This window comes from Phyllobates terribilis, unplaced genomic scaffold (genome assembly GCF_046119375.1).
Source record: "Phyllobates terribilis strain yellow unplaced genomic scaffold, ASM4611937v1 Scaffold_4__5_contigs__length_816908805, whole genome shotgun sequence".
In the NCBI taxonomy this organism is placed as follows: domain Eukaryota; kingdom Metazoa; phylum Chordata; class Amphibia; order Anura; family Dendrobatidae; genus Phyllobates; species Phyllobates terribilis.
In genome coordinates this window covers 687903245-687922730 of record NW_027362764.1, presented here as the reverse complement: position 1 = coordinate 687922730, position 19486 = coordinate 687903245, and the positions used below count along the sequence as shown (strand labels likewise).

The 19486-nt window shown below is 46.3% G+C and overlaps 1 protein-coding gene across 1 annotated transcript in view; it reads left to right on the top strand.

Annotated features, from left to right (window-relative positions):
* CNGB3 (cyclic nucleotide gated channel subunit beta 3) overlaps window positions 1-19486 on the top strand; it is a 477293-nt gene that overhangs the window by 160599 nt on the left and 297208 nt on the right. The window lies entirely within an intron of this gene.

Here is a 19486-nt window from a genome sequence, read left to right as displayed (position 1 = left end):
GGAGGCCCAAGCTTTCTGCCCCCCGCTGAAAATTACAGTCCGCAGCCACCCCGGAAAATGGCGCGTTCATAGAAGCTGGATGCTGTACCTGGCTGGCATACAAAATATGGCGAAGCCCACGTCAAAAGTTTTGGGAAAAATTAATTAAAAAATAAATAATAATTTAGGGACTGCATCTTTATTAACTCCTCAAATGTCATTTAGTGTTAAAATAAAGGATTTATTTAAAAAAAAATTGACGTGGGGCTTCGCCCTATATTTGTGTCCAGCCAGGTACAGCAGGCAGGAACAGGCTGCCCCCAACCACCAGCTGCCTATTTGTACCTGGCCGGACACAACAATATAGGGAAGCCCTTTTTTAAAAAAATTATTTCATGAAATAATTAAAAAAAAATTGACGTGGGGCTTCGCACTATATTTGTGTCCAGCCAGGTACAGCAGGCAGGAATGGGCTGCCCCCAACCACCAGCTGCCTATTTGTACCTGGTTGGACACAACAATATAGGGAAGCCCTTTTTTTCTTAATTATTCCATGAATTTCATGAAATAATTTTAAAAAAAAATGCGTGGGGCTTCGCCCTATTTTTGTGCCCAGCCAGATACAACTAGGCAGCTGGGGGCTGGAATCCGCAGCGCAGGGAGGCCCAAGCTTTCTGGGCCACCCCCGCTGCAAATTGCAGTCCGCAGCCGCCCCAGAAAATGGCGCGTTCATAGAAGCGCCATCTTCTGGCGCTGTACGTCACTGACAGCGTGGGAAAATTCTCCTGCACTCAGCACTTCAGCGTGAGAATTTTCCCACGCTGTCAGTGACGTGCATGAGGTGAGCTGAGTTCATTGGACATGAACTCGGCTCATCTGGATGACGTCACAGAGAGACACTGAGGAGCACAAGCATGCCTGCGCTTCTCAGTGTCTGCGGGATGACAGGCTGGATGGCAGCGTTCTGCTGCGGTCCAGCCTGTCATCTCGATGTAGCAGAGCTGAAGCTGTCGTGGGAACCATGGAAAGGTAAGGATGAGGTTGCTTTATTATTTTACTTTTATTGCAGGAGATCGTTGGCTTCAGCTGGAATGGGCGTGATGGTAAGTATGGTTTAATTTAGAACAATAAAGGATTGTGTCTTTATTTCAATTAAAGGACTTTATTCTGGGTGTTTGTGTTTTTCTTTAACTTTGACTATGGGGTTAGTAATGGGGGTGTCTTATAGACGCCTCTCCATTACTAACCTGGGCTTGATGTCAGCTGGCATTATAAGCTGACATCAACCCCAACCCTATTACCCCCTGCCACCGCACCAGGGCAGCGTGGAAGAGCGAGGCTAAGTGCCAGAATTGGCGCATCCTATGGATGCGCCATTTCTGGGGCGGCTGACGGCTGGTGTTTCTAGCCTGGGAGGGGGCCAATATTCATGGCACACTTCCTGGGCTATTAATATCAGCCCCCAGCTGTCTGCCTAGCCTGTGCTAGCTATTAAATTAGGGGGGACCCCACGTTATTTTTTTTGGGGGGTTCCCCCATTTTAATAGCTAGTAAAGGCTAGGTATTCAGCTGGGGGCTGATATTAGTAGCCTGGGAAGCTCCGTGGGTATTACCCCCTTCCCAGGCTTCAAACATTTGCCCCAGCTGTCTGCTTAACCTCCGCTAGAGCCTAAAATTAAGGGGAACCCCACGCCAATTTTTTTTTAAATAAATCCTTTATTTTAACACTAAATGACAAGTACAGTAATCAACACTATCACTGTACTTCATATATATGTGACTGACATGTTTCTATCTATCTAATCTATGTGTGATTCTCTATTCTTTCTATTCTAAATTGTCGGGTACAGATGCTGAATTGCCGGCCGGCTTTCTTAAAGAGACGGTGCATGAAAACACTATTATTTTTTTAAATAAATCCTTTACACTAAATGACAAGTACAGTAAGCAACACTGTCACTGTACTTCTTATATATGTGGTTGACATGTTTCTATCTATCTAATCTATGTGTGAAGCTCTATTCTGTCTGTTATAAATTGTCGGGTACCGCTGCTGAATTGCCGGCCGGCTTTTTTAAAGAGACAGTGCACGAAAACACTAATATTTTTTTTAATAAATCCTTTACACTAAATGACAAGTACAGTAAGCAACACTGTCACTGTACTTCATATATATGTGACTGACATGTTTCTATCTATCTAATCTATGTGTGATGCTCTATTCTTTCTGTTGTAAATTGTCGGGTACCGGTGAATGCCGCTGCTGAATTGCCGGCTTTTCATGTCATTCTACATTATTCTTAGTTGTTTTACTTCATGTAGAATTAACCTACAAGGAAAGAAAGGGTTTATTTTCATTCCGATATTTGTGTCCCATTGACTTGCATTGGTTTCCGGTATCGGAATCGGCGATATCCGATACTTTTTGGGTATCGGCCCGATCCAATCCGATACGATATTTCCTGATATCGGAAGGTATCGCTCAACACTAGTCATTATCCTGTTGTAAGACCCATGAACTGCGACTGAGACCAAGCTTTCTGACACTGGGCAGCACATTTCTCTCTAGAATCCCTTGATAGTCTTGAGATTTCGTTGTACCTTGCACAGATTCAAGACAACCTGTGCAAGATGCAGCAAAGCAGCCCCAGAACATAACAGAGCCTCCTCCATGTTTCACAGTAGGGACAGTGTTCTTTTCTTGATATGCTTCATTTTTCCATCTGTGAACATAGAGCTGATGTGCCTTGCCAAAAACTTCCATTTTTGTCTCATCTGTCCATAGGACATTCTCTCAGAAGCTTTGTGGCTTGTCAACATTTAGTTTGGCAAATTCCAGTCTGGCTTTTTTATGATTTTTTTTAAAACAATGGTGTTCTCCTTGGTCGTCTCCCATGAAGTCCACTTTGAATCAAACAACGACGGATGGTGCGATCTGACAATGATGTTCCTTGAGCTTGAAGTTCACCATTTGTATTATCCATCTCTTCGATTTGTCAACAATTTTCCTCCTGCGGCCACGTCCTGGGAGGTTGGCTACAGTCCCATGGATCTTAAATTTCTGAATAATATGTGCAACTGTAGTCATAGGAACATCAAGCTGCTGGGAGATTGTCTTATAACCTTTACCTTTAACATACTTGTCTATAATTTTCTTTCTAATCTCCAGAGACAACACTTTCCTTTGCTTCCTCTGGTCCATGTTGAGTGTGGTGCACACCATGTCACCAAACAGCAAAGTGAGTATCAGTAGCCCTATATTCAGCCCCACTGACTGATTACAAGATTGTAGACACCTGTGATGCTAATTAGTGGACACAACTTGATTGAACATGTCCCTTTTGTCACATTGTTTTCAGGGGTACCATCTAGTGATGAGCGAGCATGCTCGCTACTGCTCGGTGCTCGCCCGACCATCACACTACTCGAGCTGCTTGGCGCTCGCCGAGTATTTCTGGGGTTGCTCGGTGGGAGCTCGGGTCCCCTCCCTGCATGTTTGGCGCTCTTTAGAGCGCCAATCAACATGCAGGGATTGCCTGCCACTCACTGTAATGCCATAGCCATGTTGGTTGTGGCATTACAGTGATTGGCTGGCCGCACAGTGTCATCAGGTCTATATCAGACCTGGCGCCCCCATGCTCGTCACAGTCACTCCGGAATCAGACAGTGTAGGGAGAGGTGCTGCTGCATCAGGGAGAGATTTGCTTGTGTATTAGGTGCTGTAGGGAGAAAAACCGTACATTACACATATCCATATTAACAAACAGTCCTTTTGAGGACTAACTAATCCATCTGCAGAGATATCAGGCAGGCAGTGTATAAAGGCAGGCAGGCAGCGTATATAGCAGACTGCAGTGCATATAGCACAAGAGGCTCCATTCCAATTCTGCTTTCTGCTGCTGTTAGATATTTCTATACAAAGGCCCAGGTCTCAGGGGTCAGGAATACTTTTCTTTGCATCTTAATCCTCATTATTTGCTTAAAAAGCAATCCAGAGAACACTGGTTTTCTGCGACATTTGCTTGTTGGCACTGCAGAATACAGCCAGGTCCTTTCCACATTACAGCTCTAGAAAGCCAGGTATTTAAAACTGTGTTTTCTCCGTCAAACGGATCACATATACGTTGTCAGAAAATACTGCCATTTCTGGTCTCCATTAAAAAAAAATTTCAGTGTTTCAGTAAAGCAATTCACAGCAGTTTGCTGTTCAAACTACTTACCTATAGGCCAAGTATTTAAAACTCTGTTTTCTCCATCACACGGATCACATATACGTTGTCAGAAAATACTGCTATTTCTGGCCTCCATTAAAAATTTCCTTTAATGTGTCAGTGAAGAAATTCACAGCAGTTTGCTGTTCAAACTACTTACCTACAGGCCAGGTATTTAAAACTCTGTTTTCTCCGTCACACGGATCACATATACGTTGTCAGAAAATACTGCCATTTCTGGCCTCCATTAAAAATTTCCTTTTGTGTGTCAGTGAAGCAATTCACAGCAGTTTGCTGTTCAAACTACTTACCTACAGGCCAGGTATTTAAAACTCTGTTTTCTCCATCACACGGATCCCATATACGTTGTCAGAAAATACTGCCATTTCTGGCCTTCATTAAAAATTTCTTTCAGTGTGTCAGTGAAGCAATTCACAGCAGTTTGCTGTTCAAACTACTTACCTACAGGCCAGGTATTTAAAACTCTGTTTTCTCTGTCACACGGATCACATATACATTGTCAGAAAATACTGCCATTTCTGGCCTCCATTAAAAATTTCTTTCAGTGTGTCAGTGAAGCAATTCACAGCAGTTTGCTGTTCAAACTACTTACCTACAGGCCAGGTATTTAAAACTCTGTTTTCTCCATCACACGGATCACATATACGTTGTCAGAAAATACTGCCATTTCTGGCCTCCATTAAAAATTTCTTTCAGTGTGTCAGTGAAGCAATTCACAGCAGTTTGCTGTTCAAACTGCTTACTTACAGGCTAGGTATTTAAAACTCTGTTTTCTCCGTCAGACGGATCACATATATGTTGTCAGAAAATACTGCCATTTCTGGCTTCCATTAAAAATTTCTTTCAGTGTGTCAGTGAAGCAATTCTCAGCAGTTTGCTGTTCAAATACTTACCTACAGGCCAGGTATTTAAAACTCTGTTTTCTCCGTCACACGGATCTCATATAAGTTCGCTCCAAACTCAGTCATTTGTAGTGAGCGTGGAAGATACTGTCCTCCATTTAAAATGGGCAAGGCACGTGGCAAGGGACGGGGAACTGGACGTGATGGTGATGGTGCATGCAGAGGCCGAGGACAAGGCCGTGGGCAAGCTGAAATTGTGCCACAACAAACACCCACATCTTCTCGCCTGACCTTCCTGTCCCAATTTCTAGGGGACCGCAGCACACCACTATTGAAACCAGAGCAGTGTCAAAAGGTTGTTGGTTGGATAGTGGATAATGCTTCCAGCTACTTAGCCACCACCACTACCCTGTCTTCCATACGGTCAAGTCTCAGTAGCCGTGAGTTTGGACCGCATATTCCTCACCCTGATCCTTCTTCCTCCCACCATGCCGAGTGCCCAGAGACAACTGATGCCACACTTGGACACTCTGAAGAGCTGTTCACTTTTATAGATTCGGGCCTCTCGCCCGGTCCACTTGAAGCGGGGAAAGAGGAGATAGCGTGTAGCAATGCCCAAATATTTGAGCAGTCACACGAAAGCGACGGTGGGAAAGTGTCACAAGAGGTGGACGATGATGAGACACAATTGCCAGAAAGTCAGGAGGAGGACAAGGGTGCTGAAGTGGAAGATGAGGTGGTGGATGATATAGTAACTGACCCAACCTGGCAGGAGGACATGTAGAGCGAGGGCCGCAGCACACAGGGGGAGGGAGGCAGAGCACCCAAACAGGCAGGAAGAAGCAGTGTGGTGGCCGCAGACAGCAGGCAGGCAACCGTTCCCCGTAACACCAACACGAAGGAAGTTGCCAGTACAACTGTTAGGTCTTCCCGAGTCTGGTTGTTTTTTAAAGACTCTGCCGATAACCCCAAAAAAGCCATTTGCACCACCTGCCAGGCCAGCATCAGCAGGGGTGGCCAAACGACCAGCCTGACCACCACCAGCATGATCAGGCCCATGGCAGCAAAGCACCCGACTTCGTGGGCCGAACCCCAGGGTCCAGGAACAGTGTCTGCAGGTGGCACCATTGCTTATTCCGCTGTTGTGCAGGCAAGCCAATCACCTGTCCATGGTGCATGCGAAGATGCCTCCTGCCCTGCACCTGTCGTTGCGCACTCTTAAGTAGCAGCATCAGGAAGCACGTCCATGTCCTTATCCCAGCGCAGCATTCATTTGTCTGTACCCCAGTCCTTGGAACGCAAGCACAAATATGCAGCCAACACCCCACAGGCCACACTACTAAATTCTCACATTTCACGACTGCTTGCGCTCGAAATGTTGACTTTTAGGCTCGTGGAGACGGAAGCATTCCGCAACCTGATGGCGGCGGCCATCCCTCGGTACTCAGTCCCTAGCCGCCACTATTTCTCCCGGTGTGCCACCCCCACTTTACACAATCACGTGTCCCAAAACATTAGCCATGCCCTCAACAACGCAGTTACCGGGAAAGTCCACCTAACCACGGACACGTGGACAAGTGCTTGTGGGCAGGGACGGTACATCTCGCTGATGGCACACTGAGTTAACATAGTGGAAGCCGAGTCCCAGTAGGACCTTGGGACGGAATACGTCTTCCCGAAGCCAAGGATTGCGGGCCCTAGGTCAATCATGGTTGCCCCCACAGTCTATAGCTCCTGCACCTCATTCTTCTCAGCCTCTTCCTCTTCAGCCTCCGTCTCCGAAATGACCACATCAGACACAAGCTGGAAGCACTGCAGCACTGCCTCAGCCAAGCGGCAACAGGCTGTGCTAAATCTAATATGCTTAGGTGACAAACCACACAATGCTGAAGAGTTGTGGACAGGTCTGAAAAAGCAGGCAGATCTGTGGCTCACACAGCTGAACCTATAGCCAGGCATGGTCGTGTGCGATAATGGCCGGAACCTGGTGGCAGCTCTGAGGCGAGGCGAGCTTACACACGTACCATGCCTGGCCCATGTGCTTAACCTCGTGGTTCAGCGGTTTCTCAAATCCTACCCGGAGCTGCTGGATCTGCTTGTTAAAGTACGCCGCCTGTGTGTCAATTTTAGAAAGTCAGCTACAGTTTCCGCCGCCCTTGCCGTGTTTCAGCAGCGTTTGCAGCTTCTGGCTCACAGACTGGTGTGTGATGACCCCACGCGTTGGAACTCTGCACTGCAGATGTTGGGAAGGATTTGTGAGCAGAAGAGGGCAGTTGTTGAGTACCAGCATCAACAAGGCCGTCGGTATTCAGTTCAGACTCCACACATAAGACCTCAGGAGTGGACATGGATGTCAGACATATGTACCATCCTCCAAAACTTTGAGGACTCCACCAAGATGGTGAGCGGCGATGACGCCATAATTAGCATCACCATCCCGCTTCTCTGTCTTCTGAAACACTCTCTGCTCACAATCAAAGAGGATGCAATGCAGGCGGAGCACGATGAGATGGAGCAAGGAACCATACAGGGTGATTACACACAGCCAAGCCTCATCTCATCCCAACGGATGGATTGGGTGACAATGAGGAAAAGGAGGAGGAGGAAGGACAGGAGCTAGTTTCATACACTATAGACGGTACTACCTGCACAGCTGTCATACCGTCTGTTCAGCGTGGATGGCCAGATAACAGAGAGGAGGAGGAGGAGGAGAGCATGGTCAGTCATCCTCTTGGTGAGGACACGGAAGTCTTGCCTGTTAGTAGTCTGGCACGCATGGCTGAGTTTATGTTACGCTGCCTTTCCCATGACCCTCACGTTCTCAAAATTTTGGGTGACAGTCATTACTGGTTGGTGACACTTCTAGACCCACGCTACAAGGAGAACTTTATATCTCTTATTCCTGAGGCAGACAGGTCTACAAAAATGGGGCAGTACCAGAAGGCCCTTGTTGCGGAACTATTAAAAAAATTCCCATCTGAAAACGCTGGCGGCAGAGGGCACACTTCGTTGGACAACCAAGGAGTACAGGTGAGAGAGACACAACTCCAATCCAGCAGAGGCAGGGGAACACTGTCAAAGTTCTGGGAGAGTTTTCTCAGACCTTCCCATCGCACAGGCCCTGAGGCGCAGGGTTCTCTCACAAGGAGTGCAAAGTTTTGGAAGATGCTGAGGGAGTACCTTGCCGACCGTACCAACGTCCTCAGCGATTCCTCTGTGCCTTATAATTATTGGGTATCCAAGCTGGATACGTGGAATGAACTGTCTCTCTATGCATTGGAGGTCCTGGCCTGCCCTGCCGCCAGCGTTTTATCAGAGCGGGTTTTTGGTGCCGCTGGTGGAATTATAACTGATAAGCGCATCCGCCTGTCAACTGAAAATGCTGACAGGCTGACTCTGGCTGGATTGGGCCAGACTTCTCAACACCACCGAATGAGAGCAGCGTAACATAAACTCAAATCCAGTGTCTTTTCTTGGGAGGTGTATTCCCATGCACCTTTCCACACCCAGACATGGGTATACGCTTTCTGATTTTGGCTATTTGCTCTTGTCCTCCTCCATCTCCTCATCCTCCACCACCATATCACCAGGGTGACCGTGGTCCGTGATGCAACACCCACATAATTTTTTTAAAGGGTGTTTATGATGCCCGTAAAAAAAAATTTTTATACAGTATGTTCATGTATACCCCCCAGGGGTAAATGTTTGTCAGCCCATACACTTAGTGCATGGGCATTACAAGTATAGGATGCCTGCTCCTTTCTAATGGGAAAAAATTTTTATGAGGCCCTCCTTCACGTCTCTTCCAGGAGGCATTGAAGTGCCTCTAAATTTTTGACAACCCTTGCATTCACTGCATAGGCCAACACTATGGGAGACTCTCTCCTTTCTTATGGGAATTTGTCGCTACTGTGGCCCTGCTCTATGTGTCTTTAAATTCTTGGTGGGGATTTTCCTAAATTGGTCAGCCGTTGGACTCACTGCATACCCTATGACTGTATAGCAGACTCTCTCTTTTCTAATGGGAATTTGTCGTTACTGTGGCCCTGCTCTATGTGTCTTTAAATTCTTAGTGGGGCTTTTCCTACAATTGTTCAGCCATTGGACTCACTGCATACCCAATAACTGTATAGCAGACCCTCTCCTTTCTAATGGGAACATGTCGTACTTGTTACTGTGGCCCTGCTCTGTGTGTCTTTAAATTCTTAGTGGGGCTTTTCCTAAAATTGGTCAGCCTTTGGTCTCACTGCATACCCTATAACTGTATAGCAGACTCTCTCCTTTCTTATGGGAATTTGTCGTTACTGTGGCCCTGCTCTATTTGTCTTTAAATTCTTAGTGGGGTTTTTCCTAAAATTGGTCAGCCTTTGGTCTCACTGCATACCCTATAACTGTATAGCAGACTCTCTCCTTTCTAATGGGAATTTGTCGTTACTGTGGCCCTGTTCTATTTGTCTTTAAATTCTTAGTGGGGTTTTTACTAAAATTGGTCAGCCTTTGGACTCACTGCATACCCTATAACTGTATAGCAGACTCTCTCCTTTCTAATGGGAATTTGTCGTTACTGTGGCCCTGCTCTATGTGTCTTTAAATTCTTAGTGGGGTTTTTTCCAAATTTAGGCAGCCCTTGCAGTCACAGCATAAATAAAACAGGATGTGTCTGATGATGTGTCACATACCACATTGCCAGATAAGGTTGTAAAATGTTAAAATGACATTTCCCGGTGAATGCATTTGTCTTAAAAAATAACGTAAAAAAAACAAAACAATAGGATCTTTCTTTAGTATAAAAAACAGCATCACAAATTTAACCTCAATGTAATCAGATTGTTCAGCTTCTGCACCTCCTCCTCCATCTCCGAAATGACCACATGAGTCATAAGCTGACAGCACTGCAGCATTGCCTTGGCCAAGCGGCAACAGGCTGTGCTGAAGATAACATGCTTAATGCTTAATTGACAAACCGCCCAGCGCTGCAGAGTTGTTGAAAGCTGTAACACAGCAGCCTGATCTGTGGCTCTCACCGCTGAACATACAGCCAGGCATGGTCGTGTGTGACAATGGGCACAACCTGGTGACGGAGAAATGACACCCAGAGTAGATACGGTTTCCCTCTATGCCAGTCCTTTCACCGAGCTAAATACAACTCTCATCAAAAAAAGCTGTGGACTGGCTTTTTACCGTCCCTGGCCACATTCACCTGTTGTCCACGTGTTTGTGGGTAGGCGGTCCTTCCCAGTAAGTGCACTGGGGAGGACATGGGTAATGCTGTGGGACCCGTGCTTGTGGAAGGCGGAGACGATACCGAGAAAAATAATGGCGGCTGGGGACCGAGTATGGATAGCCGGCCGTCGCCGGCTTGAGGTTGTGAAAAGCTTCCGCCTCCACGAGCCTAAAAGGCCACATTTCAAGTGAAAGCAGCTTTAGAGGACTTCCTGGGAGAAATGACAGCTGGGTAGATATGTTTTCCCAAGTCTTTTAACCAAGCTAAAGAATATGGCTGTGGTGAAATACAACTCTCAGCAAAAAAAGCTGTGGACTGGCTCCGTACCGTCCCTGGCCACATTCACCTGTCCACCTGTTTGTGGTTAGGCGGTCCTTCCCAGTAAGTGCACTGGGGAGGGCATGGGTAATGTTGTGGGATCCGTGCTTGTGGAAGGCGGAGACGACACCGGGAGAAACAGTGGCGACTGGGGACCGAGTATGGACACCCGGCCGCCGCCGGCATGAGGTTGTGTAAAGCTTCCGCCTCCATAAGCCTAAAAGGCCATATTTCAAGTGCAAGCAGCTGCCCAAAAATCTGGCAGTTTAGTGTTGCGGCCTGCGGGTGGGTGGGTGGCTGGCTGCATACTTGCGCTTGCATTCCAAGTAACAGAAAACTAAGCAGATGGTGGCCTCTATCATCATCATGGCCTCACCTCGGCACTATGAACTCTCCTGAAGGAGAAGCCAGAGCCCACCGGAGGAGTCTCCAGTTCTCTGGTGGGCCCGTCCAACCATGCCGAGAAGCAGCCCTGGCTAAGAAAAGTGTGGGGGAAGGTTCCCGGACACTCTATGGCAGCTTTTTTAATGTGGATCAGACATGCTTATGCATGTTATTTCTTAAACCGCATTGCAGATCAGGCCATTGTCCAACTCTGTATTCATGAAATTAAATGCGCAAAGAAAGACATTTGTGTGTTAAAGCACCACCGACAAGTGCGAGTTGATGTTGGACGGGTTGCCATTGCTTCTGCAACAAGCTGCATTAGAGTACTTCCTGGGAGAAATGACACCCAGGGTAGATACGGTTTCCCTCTATGCCAGTCCTTTCACCGAGCTAAATACAACTCTCAGCAAAGAAAGCTGTGGACTAGCTCCGTACCGTCCCTGGCCACGTTCACCTGTCCACGTGTTTGTGGTTAGGTGGTCCTTCCCAGTAAATGCACTGGGGAGGGCACGGGTAATGTTGTGGGACCCGTGCTTGTGGAAGGTGGAGACGATACCGGGAGAAATAGTGGCGGCTGGGGACCTAGTATGGACACCCAGCCACCGCCGGCATGAGGTTATGAAAAGCTTCCGCCTCCACGAGCCTAAAAGGCCACATTTCAAGTGCAAGCAGCTGTCAAAAAATTGGCAGTATAGTATTGCAGCCTGTGTGTGGGTGGGTGGCTGGCTGCATACTTGCGCTTGCATTCCAAGGAATGGGGTAGGGACAACTGAACGCAGCACTGGGACAAGGACGTGGACGTCGATTGTTGCAAGTCTGCTATGACAGGTGCATGGCGGGAGGCATCTTCGCATGCGCCAAGGATCACTTGTGATGGGCACACTTTTAGGCAGTGACCTGGGAGTCAGAAATGCTTCCACGAGTCTTCTCCATGCTGTTCCCATGTCATTTGAGCACTGTTCCCATCGATTTGGGCAATTTTTAGGCCCTCTGCAAACTGCCGTGGGGAGCCGCCTGAAAAATGCTCGAGTTTCCCATAGACTTACATTGGGCTCGTTGCTCGGGGCGAGCACCCGAGTATTCCAATTTGCTCGACCCGAGCAACGAGTACCCGAGTAATTTAGGGCTCGCTCATCACTAGTACCATCATTTCTGTCCAGGCCTATTTCATAAGTTTAATTTTTTTTAAAATTCTGTTTAAGCAGGGTTGAAAAGCAATGACTGACTTTCATTTGTTCATTTTCATAGATTTTTAATTTATTATTACTTTTGTCAGATTCAAGTTATTTCTGTGACCATTGTGGGTTTTTCTTTCATTAAACGAGGGGTACCAACAACTTTGACCATGTGTGTATATACAGGTGCATCTCACTAAATTAGAATATCATCAAAAAGTTAATTTATTTCAGTTCTTCATTACAAAAAGTGAAACTCATATATTATATAGAGTCATTACAAACAGAGTGATCTATTTCAAGTGTTTATTTCTGTTAATGTTGATGATTATGGCTTACAACTAGTGTTGAGCGATACCTTCCGATATCAGGAAATATCGTATCGGATTGGATCGGACCGATACCCAAAAAGTATCGGATATCGCCGATTCCGATACCGGAAACCAATGCAAGTCAATGGGACACAAATATCGGAATGAAAATAAACCCTTTCTTTCCTTGTAGGTTAATTCTACATGAAGTAAAACAACTAAGAATAATGTAGAATGTATTACACGAAAAGCCGGCAATTCATCAGCGGCATACACCGGTACACGACAATTTACAACAGAAAGAATAGAGCTTCACACATAGATTAGATAGATAGAAACATGTCAGTCACATATATATGAAGTACAGTGACAGTGTTGCTTACTGTACTTGTCATTTAGTGTAAAGGATTTATTACAAAAAATAATAGTGTTTTCATGCACTGTCTCTTTAAAATAGCCGGCCGGCAATTCAGCAGCGGTACCCGACAATTTATAACAGACAGAATAGAGCTTCACACATAGATTAGATAGATAGAAACATGTCAGTCACATATATATGAAGTACAGTGACAGTGTTGATTACTGTACTTGTCATTTAGTGTTAAAATAAAGGATTTATTTAAAAAAAAATTGGCGTGGGGTTCCCCTTAATTTTAGTCTCTAGCGGAGGTTAAGCAGACGGCTGGGGCAGAAGTTTGAGGCCTGGGAAGGGGGTAATACCCACGGAGCTTCCCAGGCTACTAATATGAGCCCCCAGCTGAATACCTAGCCTTTACTAGCTATTAAAATGGGGGACCCCCTCAAAAAAATGACGTGGGGTCCCCCCTAATTTAATAGATAGCAAAGGCTAGGCAGACAGCTGGGGGCTGATATTAATAGCCCAGGAAGGGTGCCATGAATATTGGCCCCCTCCCAGGCTAGAAACACCAGCCGTCAGCCGCCCCAGAAATGGCGCATCCGTAGGACGCGCCAATTCTGGCACTTAGCCTCGCTCTTCCCACTGCCCTGTAGTGGTGGCAGTGGGGTAATACGGTTGGGGTTGATGTCAGCTTATAATGCCAGCTGACATCAAGCCCAGGTTAGTAATGGAGAGGCGTCTATAAGACACCCCCATTACTAACCCCATAGTCAAAGTTAAAAAAAAAAACACAAACACCCAGAATAAAGTCCTTTAATTGAAATAAACACACAATTCTTTATTGTTCTAAATTAAACTCTACTTACCATCACGCCCATTCCAGCTGAAGCCAACGATCTCCTGCAATAAAAGAAAAATAATAAACCAACCTCATCCTTACCTTTCCATGGTTCCCAGGACAGCTTCAGCTCTGCTACATCGAGATGACAAGCTGGACCGCAGCAGAACGCTGCCATCCAGCCTGTCATCCCGCAGACACTGAGAAGCGCAGGCATGCTCTGTGACAGCATCCAGATGAGCCGAGTTCTTGTCCAATGAACTCAGCTCACCTCATGCACGTCACTGACAGCGTGGGAGAATTCTCCTGCACTCAGCGCTTCAGCGTGAGAATTTTCCCACGCTGTCAGTGACGTGCATGAGGTGAGCTGAGTTCATTGGACATGACCTCACCTCATTCACGTCACTGACAGCATGGGAAAATTCTCACGCTGAAGCGCTGAGTGCCGGAGAATTTTCCCACGCTGTCAGTGACGTGCATGAGGTGAGCCGAGTTCATTGGACATGACCTCGGCTCATCTTTATGCCGTCACAGAGAGACACTGAGGAGCGCAAGCATGCCTGCGCTTCTCAGTGTCTGTGGGATGACAGGCTGGATGGAAGCGTTCTGCTGCGGTCCAGCCTGTCATCTCGATCTAGCAGAGCTGAAGCTGTCATGGGAACCATGGAAAGGTAAGGATGAGGTTGCTTTATTATTTTTCATTTATTGCAGGAGATCGTTGGCTTCAGCTGGAATGGGCGTGATGGTAAGTATAGTTTAATTTAGAACAATAAAGAATTGTGTGTTTATTTCAATTAAAGGACTTTTTTCTGGGTGTTGTGTTTTTTTTAAATACTTTACTAGAAATTCATGGTGGTCATGTCTAATATTGGCGTGACCCCATGAATTTCGGGGTTAGGGCCAGCTGATAATGCCAAGCTGGCCTTAACCCCTTTATTACCCAGTGAGCCACCGCACCAGGGCCCTGGATGAGTTGGGTACAGCGCCAGAAGATGGCGCTTCTATGAGCGCGCCATTTTCCGGGGTGGCTTCGGACTGCAATTTGCAGCGGGTGGGGCCCAGAAAACTTGGGCCTCAATGCGCTGCGGATTCCAGCCCCCAGCTGCCTAGATGTACCTGGCTGGACACAAAAATTGGGCGAAGCCCCACGTATTTTTTTTTTTAATTATTTCATGAAATTCATGAAATAATTAAGAAAAAAAGGGCTTCCCTATATTGTTGTGTCCAACCAGGTACAAATAGGCAGCTGGTGGTTGGGGGCAGCCCGTTCCTGCCTGCTGTACTTGGCTGGACACAAATATAGTTCGAAGCCCCACGTCAATTTTTTTTAAATTATTTCATGAAATAATTTTTTTAAAAAAGGGCTTCCCTATATTGTTGTGTCCGGCCAGGTACAAATAGGCAGCTGGTGGATGGGCGCAGCCCGTTCCTGCCTGCTGTACCTGGCTAGACACAAATATAGGGCGAAGCCCCACATCAATTTTGTTTAAATTATTTCATGAATTTCCTGAAATAATTTAAAAAAAATTGACGTGGGGCTTCGCACTATATTTGTGTCCAGCCAGGTACAGCAGGCAGAAACGGGCTGCCCCCAACCACCAGCTGCCTATTTGTACCTGGCCGGACACAACAATATAGGGAAGCCCTTTTTTTCTTTATTATTTCATGAATCTCATGAAATAATTTAAAAAAAAAATACGTGGGGCTTCGCCCTGTTTGTGTGTCCAGCCAGGTACAACTAGTCAGCTGGGGGATGGAATCTGCAGCGCAGGGAGGCCCAAGCTTTCTGCCCCCCCCCCCCGGTGCAAATTGCAGTCCGCAGCCACCCCGGAAAATGGCGTGTTCATAGAAGCTGGATGCTGTACCTGGCTGGCATACAAAAATATGGCAAAGCCCACGTCAAAATTTTTGGGAAAAATTAATTAAAAAATAAATAATAATTTAGGGACTGCATCTTTATTAACTCCTCAAATGTCATTTAGTGTTAAAATAAAGGATTTATTTAAAAAAAAATTGGCGTGGGATCCCCCATAATTTTAGGCTCTAGCGGAGGTTAAGCAGACGGCTGGGGCAGATGTTTGAAGCCTGGGAAGTGGGTAATACCCACGGAGCTTCCCAGACTTCTAATATCAGCCCCCAGCTGAATACCTAGCCTTTACTAGCTATTAAAATGGGGGACCCCCCCAAAAAATGACGTGGGGTACCCCCTATTTAATAGCTAGCAAAGGCTAGGCAGACAGCTGGGGGCTGATATTAATAGCCCAGGAAGGGTGCCATGAATATTGGCCCCCTCCCAGGCTAGAAGCACCAGCCGTCAGCCGCCACAGAAATGGCGCATCCATAGGATGCGCCAACTCTGGCCCTTAGCCTCGCTCTTCCACGCTGCTCTGGTGCGGTGGCAGTGAGGTAATAGGGCTGGAGTTCATGTCAGCGCCAGCTGCCATGAAGCCCAGGTTAGTAATGATGGGCGTCTATAAGACACCCCCATTACTAACCTACAAAGTGTTAAAAAGAAAAAACACACTACACCCAGAAAAAAATAATTTATTTGAAATAAAACACACCATTTTATTTAATTCTTAGTTTACTAAAAAAAAATAGTTACCTGTCCACGTTCCTGCGCTGATCTCCCATGCACAGCTGTCACATCTGGAGATAGTGACAGCTGTGCATGGCTGCTGTAAGCTCACACTGCCGGGAACACGTCCGCTCCCGGCAGCGGGAGCCACTGACTGAGGTCACCGGAGTGCTTTCAGGCAGCGCAGCTCCGGAGACCTCCTTTACGGCACTGCTGTACCGTGGGAATTTCTCACGATACAGCAGGGCCGTAAAGGAGCTAACCGGAGCAGCGCTGCCTGAACTCCGGCGAACCCGCTTATGCAATGACTGGGCTGCTTTACGGCCCCATCATTCTAGCGGCGGCAGTGGTTCAGAGCGGTCACATTCTATGTGGCTGCTCTAAACTGGAGATCTTCGTGGGACACTCGTGAACTACTACGGAGGGGTAAGGATAAGGTTGTGGTTTATTATTTTATATTTTATTACAGGAGATCGATGGCTTCGGGGAATTAGGTGTCTAGGTGAGTATAGGTGTAGTTTTTTATTTTTTACTTTATTTTAGGTGGCGATCGGCGGGGACAGGTAATGTATGAACTAATTTATTGTAGGCAACCACTGGCCACCAATGACATGTATTTAAAATTTATTGGGGACACAGTAGGGCAATTTAAATAGCAGGATCAGGCTGATGGGAACTACTGCTCCCATCGAGCTGATCCTGCTGGCACGAGTGGACGGGGGACAGACATAGGCCGATGGGAGTAGTAGTGTCACATCGGCCTATGTCTGCCTGCACGCACACACCCGCAGACACCGCACACACACCCGCACAGACACCCACACACACCAATCATGACGGGTCTGGGAGGTGAGGCTGACCTGTGCGGCTGTGGGAAAGTTCATGTGAGTTCATGCAGTCAAGCATGAACTCACATGAACCCTCTGAGGGCACCGCGGCTACTTCAAATGAACAGCTGATCAGCATCACCTGATACCTCAGCTGTTCATTTGAAATAACCGGTGGGAAAGCGCAGCACAGAACGGGAAAGCCGGCGGTGAAGTCTTTTCACTGCCGGCTTCCCCGCCCAGGTCCTTCGCTCCCCGCTCCTTGGTGCTGCGCTCCCCGCCCGGTCCTAACTTACGATCGGGATGGGAGGTGGCGAGGGGAGCGGAGGATCGGGGTGGGAGGCTGCGGGGAAGCAGTATGGGGCTGTGTGATTGTTTAAAAGCCGGCGGCTTTTTACCGCCCGCCAGCTTTTAAACAATCAGGAGAATTCTCCCACGCTGGGATGGCATTCTGATGACAGGCTGGATCTCAGCTGAGCGCTGCCATCCAGCTTGTCATACTTCAGAGACACTGCAGAGCGCAGGCATTATGGGAACTTCCGATTCCGGTATTCGATATTGTAAAAGTATCGGAATTAAGTATCGGAATTCCGATACCGCGAATATCGGCCGATACCCGATATTTCAGTATCGGAATGCTCAACACTACTTACAACCAATGAAAACACAAAAGTCATTATCTCAGTAAATTAGAATACTTTATAACAACAGCTTGAAAAATGTTTTTAAAATCCGAAATGTTGGCCTACTGAAATGTATGTTCAGTAAATGCACTCAGTTCTTGGTCGGGACTCCTTTTGCATCAATTACTGCATCAATGCAGCGTGGCATGGAGGCGATCAGCCTGTTGCACTGCTGTGGTGTTATGGAAGCCCATGTTGCTTTGATAGCAGCCTTCAGCTCGTCTGCATTGTTGGGTCTGGTGCCTCTCTTCTTCCTCTTAACAATACCCCATAGATTCTCTATGGGGTTAAGGTCAGGCGAGTTTGCTGGCCAATCAAGTACAGTGATACTGTTGTTTTTAAACCAAGTATTGGTACTTTTGGCAGTGTGGACAGGTGCCAAGTCCTGCTGGAGAATGAAATTTCCATCTCCAAAAAGCTTGTCGGCAGAGGGAATCAGGAAGTGCTCTAAAATTTCCTGGTAGACTGCTGTGCTGACTTTGGTCTTGATAAAACACAGTGGACCTACACCAGTAGATGACATGGCTCCCCAAACCATCACTGATAGTGGAAACTTCACACCAAGCATCTTGGATTGTGGCCTCTCCACTCTTCCTCCGGACTCAGGGACCTTGATTTCCAAATGAAAATTGGAACTCTAGGACCTTGTGGAGTGTGTCAATGACTGCCTTCTGGACATCGGTCGAGTCAGCAGTCTTCCCCATGATTGTGGAGCCTACTGAAACAGACTAATGGACCTTTTTAAAAGCTTAGGAAGCCTTTGCAGGTGTTTTTATTAATTATTTTAATTTACTGAGATAATGACTTTTGTGTTTTCATTGGCTGTAAGCCATAATCATCAACATTAACAGAAATAAACACTTGAAATAGATCACTCTGTTTGTAATGACTCTATATAATATATGAGTTTCACTTTTTGTATTGAAGAACTGAAATAAATTAACTTTTTGATGATATTCTAATTTAGTGAGATGCACATGTACATACAGTATAAATATATATTCGTATGTATTTAAAGATACTTGCCAGTTTAACATCATAATACAAGAAAGAGCCAAGTAATTTTTTAATTGTATGACAAAGGGGTAACAAGGCTTAAGTGATGGAATTTTAAGAACTGTAGAGCTGTGTAGTTGGTGGAAGATTGCTGGCGGAAGTTATGGTTTCACAAGGAAGATGATCAGGGCAGAACCTGTAATACTTGTATATAAGCAAGTTCTATAAAGCCATGTCTTCAACATGTGTGAAAATAACAATAAAGTGGCCAATACTTTTAAAAGGATTGTCACTGATGTCAGAAAATAACAACATAACTGAAAATCACCTGGCAATCCCCTTTACCCGGTGTTAGACTTACAGTTATGACATTTTTACTACGTACGAATGACCACTGATGCCAATCGCTGGCACCAGCGACTATGTGTTCTCTGTGATACCAGTGATTGGCTGCAGTGGTTATGTGCAAGCAGTCAAAACATCATCATTGCAAGAAATCTAGCAAAGACCAGCGAGGACCATCAGTGCTGCGTTGCTGGAGTGGTGGGGCAATTTAACAGGTGAGTAATGCTTATTTTGGAGGTTTTATAACATTCCCTGCTATTTGGCACTTCCAAAAAAATCCTGTACAAACCTTTAAAAAACTTGTATTAACTTGTATTAGAGTAGAAAAAAAGGGTCTAGTTTTTCCATACAGAGTTCAACTCTATCAGTGGTATCTGGTATTGCAGCACAGCC